Source organism: Sciurus carolinensis, unplaced genomic scaffold, assembly GCF_902686445.1.
Source record: "Sciurus carolinensis unplaced genomic scaffold, mSciCar1.2, whole genome shotgun sequence".
NCBI classification, from domain to species: domain Eukaryota; kingdom Metazoa; phylum Chordata; class Mammalia; order Rodentia; family Sciuridae; genus Sciurus; species Sciurus carolinensis.
The window spans coordinates 807,774-821,370 of record NW_025920169.1 but is presented as its reverse complement, the minus strand read 5'-3'; the positions used below and the strand labels follow the sequence as shown (position 1 = coordinate 821,370).

Here is a 13,597-nt window from a genome sequence, read left to right as displayed (position 1 = left end):
TCCTTCCCTAACCTCCCTCCCATTCCTTCATTCTCCTCTGCTTAAACTGTTCTGTTCTCTCCCCTCCTTGTTTTACACTAGCTTCTGAAATCAGCAAAAACATTGGGCCTTTGGCTATTTGGGACTGGCTTATTTGACTTAGCATGACAGTCTGTTGCATCAGGTCTGTGACTATGGAGGGGACCCACAGCTCACACTAGCAACTATGGGGGACTCAGTCAGTGACTCACATGCCAAGATCTGAGGAGAAGAACTTTTTTCAGGAGAGATGGAAACTTGTCACTTAGGAAGCTGCTTCTTGTCTTTACTGCATATAACACTGTCTTTTATAAGCTTGCAGTTAAGTGAGCCACACACCTTAAAGACTAAGCTTTGCATAAGCAGTTACTAGTCTGTTTTTTGGCAGATTATATATTTGTAACAGAAGGTAAAACACAGCCGTGTGAATGCAGAAGGTGACAGTTTCTCAGACCACAGAAGAACTGTCTTGCAGCGCACAGAACACAGGAAAAGGGCGATGGGAACCAAGTCCCTGAGTGGTCTGAAAGGTGCATGCCATGTTGGTCTCCTTCCAGGGGCAGGGCAGAACCCTAGTCCCCAAGTGACCTGTATGGAATGTCTGTCTCCTGAAAGAATGCCACATAGGCCTCCTTCCAGAAGGGGCCCATAGTAGCTTCCAGATCCATTATCTGACAAATATCATAAAGTCATTCTTCTTAATGGCTGAGTAATACTCCATTGTGTGTGTGTGTGTGTGTGTGTGTGTGTACGTGTGTGTATAAGAGATATATATATCACATTTTGTTTATGCATTCATCTATGGGAGGGCACATGGGTTGTCTCCATAGCTTATCTATTGTGAATTGAGATGCCATAAAAATGGATATGGCGGCATCACTGTAGTATCCTGGCCCTTCTTATTTTTTATTTTTTATGTTGAGGCAGGGTCTAAGTTGCTTATGGCCATGTTAAGTTGCTGAGACTGGCCTCTAATCTGTGGTTCTCCCTCAGCCTCATGAATTGCTGGAATTATAGGTTTGTGCCAGCATATCCAGCAATCACAGCATTTTCTAAAATTCTGTTTTTGTTTCTACTGTTACCTTGTGTTTTAGCTTATTTTTTTAGTTGTTGCTGTATTATGACATGAATTTATAACTTTTAGTAACAGTAATAAATATTGCTTTACCATGGTCTACATAATACAAGAAGCTTAGAGCACTGACTTTACTTAACTCATTTTGCTTTCTTGATTGTTTTTATTTTTTGAATTTTAATTCTACATATATTTTATAAATAGCAAAATATTTATATTATTGTCATGTGAAATTAGTATGCATTAGACTTCACCTGTATTTACCCTTCTGGAGCTCCTCATTCTTTTCAGTATTTCCTTACTTCTTTCTGAATTCTTTTTCCTTCTGCTCCAAGAACTTCTGTGTTTCTTTTAGATCTAGTCTGCTGGAAGCCACTTTTAAGTCACCTACTATTTATTTACATTTGCCATGCTAACAATGTCATTTCATTGTCTTCTTGTTTCCATTGTTACTGTTGAAAGGATAGCTGTCAACCTTATTTGAAATATAATGTCTTTTTAAAGCATTTTATCTTAGATTTTTAGGTATTTTACTGTGAGATGACACATTGAAATATATAGACATATTTTTGTTTCATGCATCTGTGACTAGAATCTACTATCAATTTTGGAAAACCCTTGGAGTGCTAGACCTTTTAAATTCATTCATTATGTATCTTTATTTTCTTATTTTTCCTCTTCAACTCAAGACTTTTTTTTTAAATTGATCTCTCAGCTCACTAACCCTTTTTTCTTTGGCAACTAGCCTGTTTAAAGTCTTCACTGGTTATTTTTCTGTTCTAAAATTTTTAATTGCTTCATTTTTTATGAATTGGAATTCTCTGCTAAAATCCTCACTCTTGTCTTCTATTTCCTTGGCAATAATTTTTGATATTTTATAGTCTGTATTTGGCAGTTCCACTGTCTGAAATTTGTTGGCCTCGTAGGTCAGTTTCTTTTCTGTTTTGTTTTGATCATTTGTTCCTGCATCCTGGATGCCGGGGTAGCTTTTGGTTGATGTTGTCACTGTGAATAAAATGTTGTAGAGGCTAAGATGATGTCCTCTCCCTCAGGAGGTTGATTTGCATTTCTTTGTCCAGCTGTTAGAGGGTGAGGTTCATCACCTTGACCCAGTCAAGGATGAGGATCATTCTGGGCTTCTGATGCTGTGCAGACTGCTCCTGTTCAGTTTTGGCTTTGCACTGAGCCTTCACCTGCAGGAGACTCCATTGGAAGCCAGAGTATTCACCAGGACTCCTCTTTTCTGGTGGACACTCACCCACAGGTTTTTTAATCTTCTCAGCATTACTGGGCTGTTGGGGGCCCTGCTTAGTTTTTTAGCTTCTTCATAGATGCTCTCTGCTTCCATGTTAGCTCTCTAACAAGCTTTGGCAAATGCCTGAAGAGGAAAAGTAGAGAAGGAATTCAACTCACTTATTTGCTTATTCCTTCTCTCTAGGATCTTAGCTCTTAAAATTTTTAAAAAAATTCTTAACTTTTAAAATTTTTCTTAGTTGCTCTGTGGTACCTTTAAAAAGCTGGACATTTTGTTTTCTAGTTTGGAGGTGTTTTGGGAAATGGTGTGTCTAGTACTAGCTGCTCCCCCATCTTAACCAAAGTGAGTCTCTTAACCTATCTCAACTCTTCTGTCTTCATCTGGAGCAGCTTAGATGGAAAGTTCAGTGAGACAATTTGACTGAAGACTGGCATAGCATGTCAGCCTGTGCTTCATTCTTTTTCATATCAGTGTGAAGGCAAGGATTAATTTCCTACATCACTTTCCCTATTGCCTGTAGACAGAGGCTTGTTTACTGAAAACAGCCTAACAGGCTAAATTTACATAGCAGAAATATAATTGCCTTCTTCTTTAGGTTAAGAAATAAATCAGAGGTGTTAAGATTGATGTATTTTTACTGCTTTCTATTGAATTCAGTTTTTACTGATTGAGGTATGTATATTTTTAGGGGTTACAAATGAATCTCAATAGAGACATCACAGTATCAGTTGAGAATTTGGACTTATACTAAGGTGTTATTTGTTTCTATCCCAATGCTTACATAAATAAATTGACACAGTACTTTTAACCTGTCTTAGTTTACTCATCTGTAAAATGGGAGCAGTTCCATCACCTATCTCAAAGGATTTTAAAAGGATTAAATATTGTGTAGAGTTCTGCATTGGTATCTATATCTTAAACTGGGTGGTTTAAACAGAAATTTATTTTCTCTCCTGGAGGCTGGAATGTCCAGGATGGAGAGTCTGGACAGTCTTCTGGTGAGGGCTGTCTACCTGACTTGCAGATGGCTGCCTTCTTGCTCTTTGTTAACAAAGCCCTTCCACAGTTCTTGGGCACAGGTGTTGGGGATCTCCTTCTTCCACTTATAAGACCATCAATCCTGTTGGATACAGTGCCAGCCTACTGACTTTATTTGTCCCTAAATACTTCCTTAGAGGCCCACATCCAGAGTCCCACCAGGGGCTAGGGCTTTAGTATGTGAATTTCAGGGGAATGCCATTCAGTCCTTGGCAAACTGGGACAGATGTCCCCTGACTTAGAATGGGGCTCCATCCCACTAAAACCATTGCATAGCAGAAAAGTTTTAAAGTTGAATCACTGTACATGACCTTCTGTACATAAAAATACTTAAAATAGTCACCTGTCACATAGTAATTAAATTAATTATGGTTCTGTGATTCTAAACATTTCCCCCTTTTTTTTCTTTTCTAGGTGCTGACTTTGGATTACATTTTAGAACAGCAGCAATAGTGATTTCAACCCATCAGGACTGCTAACTAAGAAGCTACAGAGAATCCTATGTAAATAAAGTGTGATCTCCTTTGCTGCCCCTTTACATGGGGAGAACCCTGTATTTCACCACATCCAGGAGTATATATCCAGCACTGTCATTATGAGTGTGACAAGTTTGTTTTCCTTCACAAGTCCAGCATGAAGAGACTTCTCGGGTGGCAACAGTGTGACGAAGAAGAAAAATGGTCAGAGAAGGCTGTTGCTGCATTGGTGAAAAAACTGAAGAAGAAGGGAGTCATGCAGGAGCTGGAGAAGGCTCTGAGCTCCCTGGGCAGCCCAGTCACTGTGTCCTCATCCCCCACCCATTGGACTGCAGGCTGCAAGTCTCCCAACTGGAAGGCACTGCTTCAAGTCATTTATTGCCATGTGTGGTGCTGGCCGGATCTTCAGAACCACCATGAGCTTAAGCCCCTGGAGTGCTCCACGTTTCCTTTTGCTTCATGCAGAAGGAAGTCTGCATCAATCCGTACAACTGTAAGTGCATAGAAAGCCCTGGTGAGTGTGTCTTTCTGTGTTGATTGCTTTATGTGCCAAGCAGCAGATTCATAGTCTTTGAACAACAGAATTTTTCTCTTTGGTTGTAATTCCAAAGTATTGAGGCAACTTGTGTGTGTGTGTTTGTGTGAGAGAAAGACAATGTAAGCCCGTGTGTTAGTCCACTAGCCTCTCACTGTAGCAAACACCTGAGATAATCAACTCGTAGGGAGAGAAGATCTGTTTGGGCCACAGTTTATGAAGTTTCAGTTCATGATCAGTTGGATTCCTTGTCTTTGGGCCTGTGGCAAGGCAGCGCATCATGGTGAGGCATGCGTGGCAGATCAAAGCTGCTCTCCAGTACGGAAGCTGGGGTTCCACTCTGCCCCTCAAGGGCATGCCCTCAAGGACTGGAAGACCTTCAGTAGGCTCACCTTTTAAAGGTCCCACCACCTGCCAATAATGCCACTCTGGGGAATATCCTTTAACATGTGGCCTTTGTGGTACATTCCCAATCCAAACCATAGCAGCCCATGACTGTTTCATTTTCCTCTACACAATCCAAAGTTTTTCTATTCTTCTTTTACCCCACATCCTACCCCAAGCCCTATTATATATCATCATCCACTTATCAGAGAAAATATTTGGCCTTTGGATTTTTGGGATTGGTTTATTTCACTTTGCATGATATTCTCCAACTCCATCCACTTATCTTCAAATACCACAATTTTATTCTTCCTTTTGGCTGAGTAATATTCCATTGTGTATATATACCACAGTTTCTTTATGCATACATCCATTGAAGGGAATCTATATTGGTTCCATAATCTAGCTATTGTGAATTGAGCTGCTGTAAATGTTGATGTGGCTACATTACTCTAGTATGCTGATTTTAAGTACTTTGGGTATTAACCTAGGGGTGGGATAACTGGGTCAAATGCTGGGTCCATTCCAGGTTTTCTGAGGAATCTGCATACTGCTTTCTAGAGTAGCTGCACCAATTTGCAACTCCATCAGCATGGATGAGTGTGCCTTTTTCCCCACATCCACGCCAATACCTATTATTGCTTATGTTCATGGTAATAGTCATTCTAATTGAAATGAGATGATGAGATTAGGGTGTTTTTGATTTGCATTTATCTAATTGCTAGAGAGGTTGGACACTTTTTTATATATTTGTTGATCACATATATATCTCCGTCTGTGAAGTGTCTGCCCAGTTCCTTAGCCCATTTACTGATTGGGCTGTATTTTTGGTATAATGCTTTTTAAGTTCTTTATAAATTTTGGAGATTAGTGTTCTGTCTGAAGTGTGTGTGGAAAAAGATTTCCTCTATTCACATTATTAATTGTTTCCTTTGCTGAGAAAACCTTTTTATTTGAATCTATCACATTTAGCGATTCTTGCTTTCATTTCTTGTGCTCTGGAAGTCTTGTTAAGGAAGTCTGTTCCTAAGCCAACATGAAGATGATTCAGATCTACTGTTTCTTCTATTTGGTGAAAGGTCTCCAGTATAATACCTAGGTCCTTGATCCATTTTGAGTTGAGTTTTGTGCAGGGTGAGAGAGAGAGCGGTTTAATTTCATTTTACTGCATAGGAATTTTTGCACCATTTGTTGAAGCGTCTATCTTTTCTTCATTGTAATTTTTTGGCACCTTTGTCTAGTATGAGATAATTGTATTTATGTGGATTTCTCACTGTGTCTTCTATTCTGTACCATTGGTCTTCCTGTCTGTTTCAGTGCCATTACCATGCTGTTTTGTTACTATTGCTCTATATTACAATTTGTGTATTGTGATACCTCCTGCATCACTCTTCCTGCTGAGGATTGCTTTGGTTATTCCAGGTCTCTTATTTTCCAGATGAATTTCATGATTGCTTTCTCTATTTCTATGAGGTATGTCATTGGCATTTTAATTGGAATTAAATTTAATCTGTATAGCACCTTTGGTAGTATGGCCATTTTGACAATGTTAATTCTGCCTATCCAGGAACATGGGAGATCTTTCCATCTTTCAAGGTTTTATTTAATTTCTTTCTTTAGAGTTCTGTAATTTTTATTACAGAGGTCTCTCACCTCTTTTGTTAGATTGATTCCAAATTATTTCATTTAATCTAAGGCTATTGTGAATGGAGTAGTTTCTCTAATTTCTCTTTCAGAGGATTCATCCCTTTTGAATAGATTTATGCATGCATTAGATTTATGCATGTTGAGTTTATATCCTGCTACTTTGCTGGATTCATTAGTTCTAGAAGTTTTCTGGTGGGGTGTTTTGGATCCTCTAAATATAGAATCATGTCATCAGCAAATAGTGGTAACTTGAGTTCTTCTTTTCCTATTCATATCCTTTTGATTTCTTTGGTCTGTCTGACTCGCTAGTGTTTGAAAGGCAGTGTTGAATAGAAATGATGAAAGAGGGCATCCCTGCTTTGTTCCAGTTTTTAGCAGGAATGCTTTCAGTTTTTCTCCATTTATAATGATGTTGGCTGTGGGCTAAGCATAGACAGCCTTTATAACATTGAGGTATGTTCCTACTGTCCTTATTTTTTCTAGATTTTTGAGGATAAGGGGTGCTGTATTTTACTACAACAGAGACTTTTTCTGTACCTAATGAAATAATCATATAATTCTTAATTGTAAGTCTGTTGATGTAATGAATTACATTTATTGATTTCTGGGTGTTGATCCAACCTTGCATCCCCAGATGAACCCTACTTGGTCGTCAAACACTATCTTCTTAATATGTTTTTGAATGCAATTTGCCAAGATTTTGTTAAGGGTTTTTGCATCTTGTTCATCAGGGATATTGTTCTGAAGTTTTCTTTCCTTGATGGGTCTTTGGTTTTGGTGTCAGGGTTATACTAGCTTCATAGAAAGAATTTGGAAGGGTTAACTGCTTTTCTATTCCATGGAATATTTTGAGAAATATTGATATTATTTCTTTGAAGTTCTTGTAAAATTCAGCTGAGAATCCATCTGGCCCCATACTTTCTTGGTTCATAGGCTTTTGGTGACTTCTTTTATTGCATTGCTTGAAATTGATCCACTAAAATTGTGTATGTCCTCTTGATTGAGTTTGGGAGGTTCATGTGTTGCTAGAAATTTGTTGATGTCTTTGAGATTTTCCATTTTGTTGGAGTACAGATTTTCAAAATAGCTTTTAATTCTGTGATGCATTTCAGTGCTATCATGATATTTCCTTTTTCATCTTGAATTTTAGTAATTTGAGTTTTCTCATTAGTGTGGCTAAGGGTTTATATCAATTTTGTTTACATTTTCAAAACCTACTTTTGGTTTTGTCAATTTTTTGAATTGTTTTTTGTTTCAGTTTCATTGATTTCAGCTCTGACTTTAATTATTTCTTGTCTTGTACTACTTTTGGTGTTTTTGTTTTCTTTTTCTAGGGCTTTGAGATGTAATGTTAGGTCATTTATTTGTTGACTTTTTATTCTTTTATTGAATGTGCTCCATGCAAAGATTTTTCCACTTACTACTGGTTTCCTAGTGTCCCAGAGATTTTGATATGTTGTATTGTTGTTCTTGTTTACCTCTAAGAATTTTTTATCTCCTCCCTGATGTCGTCTGTTATCCATGCTTCATTCAGTAACGTATTTAGTCTCTAGTTATTGGAGTAGTTTCTTTTTTTCATTATGTCATTGATTTCTAATTTCTTTCCATTATGATCTGATAGAATACAAGATAGTATCTCTGGTTTTTTGCATTTACTAAGGGCTGCTTTATAGCATAATATATGGTCTATTTTAGAGAAGGATCCATGTGCTGCTGACAAGAAAGTGTTTTCGCTTGTTGTTGGATGGAACATTCTTTATATGTCTGCTAAGTCTAAATTATTAATTGTGTTATTGTGTTCTATGCTTTCTTTGTCCAGTCTTTGTTTGGAAGATATATCCAGTGTTGAGAGTGATGTGTTAAAGTCACCTAGTATTATTGTGTTGTGGTCTATTTGGTTCCTGGAATTGAGAAGGATTTGATTGACTTACTTTGATAGTCTGTTGTTTGGGGCATTATATGATTGTTGTCTCTTGCTGGTTACAGTTCCCTTAAGCAGTAAGAAATGTCCTTCTTTATCACTCTGACTGACTTTGGCTTGAAGTCTACCTTATCTGATACAAGGATAGACACCTCTGCTTTTTTACTGATTCCATGTGCATGGTCTATTTTTCCCCATCCTTTTTCACCTTTTGCCTGCAGTTGTCTTTTTCTATGTGATGAGTCTCTTGAGGGTGGCATATTGCTGGATGTTTTTTTAATCCAGTCTGCCAGTATGTGTGTTTTGATTATTGAGTTTAGGCCATAAATATTCAGGGTTATTATTGAGATATGATTTATATTCCAGATAATTTTGGCTTAATTTTGGTTTTGAACTTAACTTGGTTTCTCCTTTGATTAACATTTCCTTTAGGGTAGTTCCACCCTTTGCTGATTTACATTGTTGTTCTTCATTTCCACCTCATGGAATATTTTGCTGAGAATGTTCTGAGTGCAGGCTTTCTATGTATAAATTATTTTAACTTTTGTTTTTCATGCAAGGATTTTATTTTGTCATTAAATCTGAAGTTTAGTTTTTCTGGGTGAAAGATTCTTGGTTGACATCCATGTTCTTTCAGAACTTGAAATATGTTTTTTTCCAGGCCCTTCTAGCTTTTAGGGTCTGAGCTGAACAATCTGCTGATACCTGTATTTGTTTCCCTCTCTATGTAAACTGTTGCATTTCTCTTGCAGCCTTTAAAATTCTCTTTATTTTGGATGTTAGGCATTTTCATTGTAATGTATCTTGGTGTGGATCTGCTGTAATTTTGTACATTTGGTGTTCTGTAAGCCTCTTGTGTATGGTTTTTCATTTCATTCTTCAGGTTTGGTAAATTTTCTGATATGATTTCATTAAATAGGTTATTCATTCCTTTGGTTCATATCTCTGTGCCTTCCTCAATTCCAAAAATTTTTAAATTTGGACTTTTCATGATATTCCATAATTCATGGAAGTTCTGTTCATGATTTCTTACCATTGTCTCTATTTGGTCAACTTTATTTTCAAGATTAAATATTTTTTCTTCATTGTCTGAGGTTCTTTCTTCCAAGTAATCTAGTCTGTTGGTGATGTTTTCTATTGAGTTTTTAATTCGGTTTATTGTTTCCTTCTTTCAAGGGATTTTTCAGAATCTCTCTGTTGAAATGATCTTTTGCTTCCTGCATTTGCTTTTTTAACTGTTTATTGGAGCTTGCATTTGCTCTCATATCTAAAACTTTGCTTTACAGATTATTTTAATTATTTACATTCTGAATGCCTTTTTCTGACATTTCTTCTACCATGCTATCATTGGATTCAATTCATATAGCATCTTGGTTTGTTTGGGGCACTTTCTCCCTTGTTTCTTCATGTTGTTCATGTCCCTTCCCTCTAGTAGTTCAGATCTTAGGTATTGCAGTTTCCCTGCTATAGGCTTATAGTGACCCTGCAAGTTTCCAATACCTCACCTGACAGTGAGCTTGCAGTCTCCAGCAGGTGTCTCAGGATGGGAGCTTCCCTACCTAGATGGCGGCTTATGCTTTGGGGATAATTCAAGGTGGCTCTACCAGCTTCTGAATGCATTGGTAGATGGGTGCAGAGTCTGTGTGGGGTGTGGGTGGGCCAGGTAAGATTAAGTGAATGACTGAGTGTGCAGCTATTGGGGAGGCCTGGTTTTCACTGTGGAATGAGGGACACACACATAAAGAGGGCAAGAGATGACCCATGAACTAGGTGGTGGCATCAGTATGTATCATAACCTTAATAATACATACTTAGAAATGCACACGTGTGTTTATGTTCTCATTCATATGGAAATCTGTGGATATGTGTCTACACACATATGGTTTCTGATGTATGTGGTTGGAAGGGCCAAGAAACAGACATAAAGTAGCAACAGTGCATCTCTGACCCCGACTGTAACCTCCAGTGCTGTTTCACAAAGAACTGGGGCTTCTTGAAGAAATGGCCAACTCCCAGCCTGAAGCATCTGATTATAGCAGAAACTAAAGAACACTTGTGGGGCAAACACAGGAGCCAACTTGAAGAGGCATCTACCACACAACTCTTGGTGTGAGCACAAAACACAATAATCCCTTGTCATATATTGTTCAGGATCCTTGAGGGTACTAAAACCCATGGGCGCTCAGTTCTCTTGGTGTAGTGTTTGTTTATAACTTGCACAGTCCTTCTGTATACTTTAAATCAAATGCAGCTTAATGCTATGAAAATAGATAGTATGCTGGACTACTCAAGAAATCATGACAAGAAAGGAAAGTCTGTACATGTTCAGTATAGGCAGTTTTTTTTTTTTTTTTTAATTTCTGTCTGTGAATTCAGAACCTACAGATACCTAGGGCAAATGTAATGAGATACACTAGTGAATTTTAAACCACTCAAAAACAATACTGACATGTGTCCTTGCCAATAATAAATAGATGAGTTCATGAATTAGAAGGCTGGTTCATGTAGAGTGAGAGCTAGAGTTGGAGAAACAGCAGTTGGCAAGCATCCTAGTGTGAGTCAAGCAAGAATCCTCCATGAAGGTTAAATATAAAGGGAATTTTTATGATAATTAGGATATTTGCATGGTCTTCCAAGTGTCTCCCAACAAACTTCCTATTAGTCTGAAATACACTAGAAGGCAGTGATTGCCCAGTGGAAAAATTGAGTAATTTGTATTTGTAATTACATAATTGATTCCCCATCTTTGCTGGGGGATGAAAATTGTCATTAGCAGTGAAGACAAGAGATACCACATACCTCTAGATGTGATTACCTGACAAGGCCATAGCATTAGGCAGGGCCAGCTGATAATGCAAACCTGGGCCCTTCTGCAGGAACATTAGGGAAACCCACAGTGACAAGCACTCTATATTTAAAAGAGTAAGGAGAATAAAGTCTTATTCTCCCAAAATATTTGTGGGGGAAAAAAAAAACAAGAAAATTGTAGAAATGTTCCAGATTAAATGTACTTAAAAGACATGACTGCTGTATATAATACCTGTTAGTAGACATGATCCTGTACTGGACAGGGGGAAATTATTATAAATGACAATTTTGAGAACAGCAGACAAAACTGAAATAAGAAGGGCAGGTGAAAGTATCATATCAGTGTCTAATTCACTGGTGTTGCTAACAATTATATGAAGCTGTCTTGCTTGGGAAGTACATATGTAAGTACTTAAGGGTAAAGGACCATGACACAATATTTCAGAAAAACAATATGTACATATGAGAATGCCTGCTGTCTCTCCATCTGCTTGTAGGTGAAGCAATCCTGTGTCAGTGTGTGGTGGGGAGGGAGGTGCCAACGATAAAGGAAAGGGAGCAGAATGTCACAATGGATTAGTCCGGGTGATGGTTATACAGTTGCTTTATTTTTTTCTTTGATATTTTTCAGACTTCTCTATAAATTTGAAATTGTTTTCAGAGATAAAGGTTTAAAAAGAATGATCTGTGAAATTTAAAACAGTTAAACCAGATAGATTATTTAGTGGATATTTAAAAGGCATTTGAGACAAAGCTTTAACATTCTAGAGGCTGGGGGAACCCAGAAATCCTTAAATAGGAACTGATACATATTTCCTTAAAATGATTAAAATGGGGCAAAAAAAAATCCCTAAACACTTTTAATGATGAAATGTTAGAGGTTAGGTTTATAACATACATAGGTAACTTTGTATGGTCTGTAAACCTTGTGATTATTTTTAAACACATTCTGCATTTGGGATGGAAGAACTTGCTTTTCATTAAATTCTAAGGTGACTATTCTGCCAAAGTAGTAAAAAGCCACAGTACAATTTCCTCTTAGAAAATTTGAAAGGAAATAAGAATTCTGGGAATGCCATTACTTAAAGTTGTTCCAGAAGCCCTGAGTAGTGTGCTCAGAATTTCAGATGCTGGAAGTCAGCCAAGATTATCATGACTTGCAGATGATATGATTGGTTTAGATAATATTCCTGAGGTATATTCTTGAAATGAAATTGGTAGGCAAAAAGCTCTTGATATATTTTGTCAAATGATTTCCAGAAAGCCTGTATTAATTCACAGTCCCACCAAAAGCACACTAACCTTCTCCATCACCTGTGCCCGTATCATGGATGAGCACTGTGTCTGTTCACAGGAAACTGTTTACCTAGAAGCCCATGGAGAATCTGTTTTTTGAATTGTTAGATTCCCTTAATCTGGCAATATCTCATTAAAAAGTATAAGGGAGGGGAAAGTCCCAGTCCTACTAGCAACAGAATAAAATAAATTTCTTGAAAATAATCTAAACTGTACTGAGTAGTATATAAAGACAGTAAAGCTTTACTGAGAGACAATGAAAATTCAAATAAACAGGCAGTATATGTTCCTTAAAGGGAAGGCTTAATATTGTGAAAACATTTTAGGGTATTTTCTTTCCTACCTTAATTTGTAGTTTAAAGCAAATTAAAATACAATGTGATGTTGTCTGAGATTTGAATAATGTGTTCTGAATATTACCTGGAAAAATAAAAGATGAGAGTAGGTAGCTAAAAGATTTAATGAAAAATAAAGAAATTGTTGACACCAGGGTTAATAAAATGAGTACATCATAAACAAAACAGGAGAATAAACTCAGACTACATAAAAATTTTAAGGTTGTTGAGAAGCATCTCAAATCAAGAGATTCTTCTAACAGTCCTCAGTAACACAGTCAGCTGTTGGGAAGTGGAGGATACTGACCTTGTATCATGTGTGCAAATCGATTACTGAGTATTTTTCAAAGGTAAACAATTAAAAAGTTAGAAGAAAATGTATTTGATCAAAGAGGTAAACATTTTTTTCTAACCATTAAAAGCAATATAATAGATTTGGAAAATATTTCAAACTTCCTTAGGGTAAAAAATATATCATGAGCCAAATTAAAAGACAAAAAATTAAAAGGGAAATAAGATATAAATTATTAACTTCCTACCTCTATTTGCACAGCTCTTTAAAAAATAATAGGAATCCTAGAACCACAGTAGGATAAATAGGTAAAAACATGGAAAGAGAGTTCAGGGGAGAAGCACAGAGGGCCTCATATGCAGCCTCCCACAGATTAAAACATTTACACCATGTTTCAACAATCCATTAGAAAACTTTTGCTTTTAATGATAATCCATTTTACATGCCTGTGGCCTTATTGGGAGCATGTTGTTCATATTATAGCATCAAAATTTGATAAAATTGCTGCCTGGTGGCT

At 37.1% G+C, this 13,597-nt stretch overlaps 1 pseudogene; it reads left to right on the top strand.

Annotated features, from left to right (window-relative positions):
* The first annotated feature begins 4,019 nt into the window (after positions 1-4,019).
* LOC124974692 (phosphatidylinositol 3,4,5-trisphosphate-dependent Rac exchanger 1 protein-like) overlaps positions 4,020-13,597 on the top strand; it is a 79,801-nt pseudogene continuing 70,223 nt past the window's right edge.